At 36.0% G+C, this 3,408-nt stretch overlaps 1 non-coding gene across 1 annotated transcript; it reads left to right on the top strand.

Moving 5' to 3' along the window:
* Window positions 1-3,069: 3,069 nt before the first annotated feature.
* On the top strand, window positions 3,070-3,176 carry LOC139873768 (small nucleolar RNA R71). The gene has a single exon (XR_011767490.1). It is a non-coding gene; the product is annotated as a small nucleolar RNA R71 (small nucleolar RNA).
* Window positions 3,177-3,408: the final 232 nt, after the last annotated feature.

The following is a 3,408-nucleotide window of genomic DNA, read 5'->3' as shown; positions in this document are numbered from 1 at the left end:
TCGCACATTAGTTCAAATGGTAGATTCCAATTTGGTGTTATCATGATCAGCGCATTAGTGAGTTTCTCTTTAAGAATATTAAAAGATTTGATACACTCATCTGAAAAGATGAATGGAGCATCCTTTTCTAGGAGTTTATTCATAGGAGTGGCAATTTTAGAAAAATCTTTTATGAAACGTCGGTAAAAACCGGCATGTCCTAGAAAACTCCTAACTCCTCTAACATTGGTGGGATGTGGAAGTTTAGAAATTACATCTACTTTAGCTCTATCCACTTCAATTCCTTATTTTAAAATTTTATGTCCAAGAACGATGCCTTCTTTAACCATGAAATGGCATTTCTCCCAATTAAGTACTAGATTTGATTGTTCGCATCTAATAAGCATTCGTTCCAGATTAACTAAACATGATTCAAATGTATCACCGAAGACTGAAAAGTCATCCATGAAAACTTCCATGCATTCTTCTATCATGTCGTGAAAAATCGCCATCATACACCTTTGAAAGGTTGCAGGGGCGTTGCAAAGTCCAAATGGCATGCGTTTGTAAGCAAAAGTACCATAAGGGCACGTGAATGTGGTTTTCTCTTGATCTTCGGGTGCTATTGGAATTTGAAAATATCCGGAAAATCCATCTAGAAAACAATAGTAACTATTTCCGACTAATCTTTCCAACATTTGATCAATAAAAGGTAAGGGAAAGTGATCTTTTCTGGTGGCGTCATTTAATTTTCTATAATTAATACACACACGCCATCCTGTTAGAGTCCTAGTAGGAATAAGCTCATTTTTCTCATTTGTAATGACAGTTATGCCACCCTTCTTAGGCACGCATTGTACTGGGCTTACCCATGGACTATCAGAGATTGGATAAATTAAACCTGCATCTAGCAGTTTAATAATTTCTTTCTTAACTACATCTTGCATATTAGGATTTAGTCTTCGTTGGCGTTGCACATACGTTTTATGACCTTCTTCCATAAGGATTTTATGTGTGCAATACGAAGGACTTATTCCTTTAATATCATGAATCTTCTATGCAATGGCTGGTTTATGAGCTTTCAACACAGAAATGAGTTGTGATTTCTCATTTTCAGTAAGAGAAGACGATATTATTACAGGTAATTCAGATTCACCATGTAAATAAGTGTATTTCAAATGGTTTGGAAGTGGCTTTAACTCTAATTTCGGAGGTTCTTCTATCGATGATTTGTATCGATATCTGTCTTCTTCTTTTAGCATTTGGATTTCTTCTGTTGTTGGTTCATATCCATTAGCTATAAGTGTAGCTAATATTTCAGCTTCATCAATTGGTTCATTACCTTCTCCTAAAGAACATTCTCCTGTTCCTTGTAATTCTGGAAATTCTTCTAATAATTCTGCATGTGCATCTATAGTTTGAATATAATAACATGTATCATCTGCAGATTGCGGTTGTTGCATTGCTCTATCAACTGAAAAGGTAACACTCTCATCCTCTATACTTAGGGTCAGTTTCTTACCGAACACGTCTATCATTGCTTTAGCCGTGTTTAAGAATGGTCTTCCTAATATGAGAGGAACTTGAGAATCTTCTTCCATGTCCAGAACAACAAAATCTACTGGAAATACTAAAGTACCAACTTTAACTAGCATGTTCTCCATTATCCCTCTAGGATATTTTATTGATCTATCGGCTAGTTGTATTCTTATTCTGGTTGGTTTCAATTCTCCAAGGTCTAGTTTAGCGTATAGTGAATACGACATTAGATTTATACTAGCACCTAAGTCTGCCAATGCTTCTATTGAACTAAGACTACCCAGAAAACATGGAATTGTGAAACTTCCTGGATCAGATAATTTTTCTGGTATCTTATTCAACAGCACTGCTGAACAATTAGCATTCATGGTAACAGCCGAGAGTTCTTCCATTTTCTTTCTATTTGAGATTAGATCTTTCAAGAATTTAGCATATCTAGGCATTCCTGAAATCACATCAATGAAAGGAAGATTTACATTTATCTGTTTAAACATATCCAAGAATTTGGATTGCTCGGCTTCAAGTTTCTCTTTCTTCATTTTACTCGGGTAAGGAAGTGGTGGTTGGTATGGTTTAACATAAGGTTTATCCTTAGCTGTGTTATCTTCATTAACCTTTTCAACTACCGGTTCTTTTTCCTTATCTTGATCAGGTTGTGGTTCTTGTGGAGTAGGAATAGCTTCATCAGAAGTTACAGGTATTTCAGGTGGTTTAAGTGTTGTACCACTTCTTGTGGTAATGGCTTTAGCTGTTTCATTCCGGGGGTTAGCATTTGTATCACTAGGTAAACTTCCCGGTTTTCTTTCACCTATTAACCTTGCTAGGTTACTTACTTCTTGTTCCAGATTTTGAATAGTAGCTTGTTGATTTCTAAATGCTTGAGCATTTTATTCATTGGTTTGTTTCTGAGATGTGAAAAACTGCGTTTGAGTTTCAACTAGCTTCATCATCATATCTTCTAAATTTGGCTTTTTATCATCGGTTTGTTGTGGTGGTTTGTTTTGAAAATTAGGTCTTTGCTGATTGTAAGTATTATTGGATACTTGTTGATTGCTAGGACCTTGTTGGTTGTTGTATGGAATATTTCGGTTATAATTCTGGTTTTGATTGTAAATCGGTCTTGGCGGTTGATAATTATTCTGATAATTATTTCCAGGCCTTTGGTTTATGTATGAAATATTCTCTCTTTATTCCATTGTTAATTCACTACTGAGACAATCTTTTGTCAAATGTGGTCCTCCACACTGCTCACAACTAATTCGTATTGAGTGAATATCTTTAGTCATCTTTTCCATTCGTCTCTCCACAGCATCTATCTTTGCGGAAATGGAATCTAAGTCATGGCTAGAATCGGCTCTAGCTGCTTTAGATGATCTAACGATATCTTTTTCTTGGTGCCACTCATGTGAGTGGGAAGCAGTGTTATCAATAATTTTGTAAGCATCAGTTTCGGTTTTCTTCATAATAGAACCACCAGCTGCTATATCTATGTCTTTTCTTGGAGTGATGTCGCATCCTTGGTAGAATATTTGTACTATTTGACAGGTGTCTAAACCATGTTGCGGACATCCTCTTAATAACTTTCCAAATCTTGTCCATGCCTCATATAGAGTTTCATTTGGTTTCTGTGTAAACGTAACAATTTCTGCTTGAAGTCTTACGGCTTTAGATGCCGGAAAGAATTGTTTAAGAAATTTTTCAACTAAAACATCCCATGTATCAATCGCCCCTTCAGGTAACGATTCCAACCAATCTTTGGCTTCTCCCTTTAAAGTCCAGGGAAATAACATGAGATATATCTGTTCATCCTCCACTTCTCGGATTTTAAATAGTGTGCAGATCCTATTAAAGGTACGTAGATGTTCATTTGGATCTTCCTTCGGCGCACCA

The sequence above is a fragment of the Rutidosis leptorrhynchoides genome, chromosome 10 (assembly GCF_046630445.1).
Source record: "Rutidosis leptorrhynchoides isolate AG116_Rl617_1_P2 chromosome 10, CSIRO_AGI_Rlap_v1, whole genome shotgun sequence".
NCBI lineage: Eukaryota > Viridiplantae > Streptophyta > Magnoliopsida > Asterales > Asteraceae > Rutidosis > Rutidosis leptorrhynchoides.
Note: the sequence above shows the minus strand (reverse complement) of the source record. Positions and strands in the feature narration are given on the sequence as shown.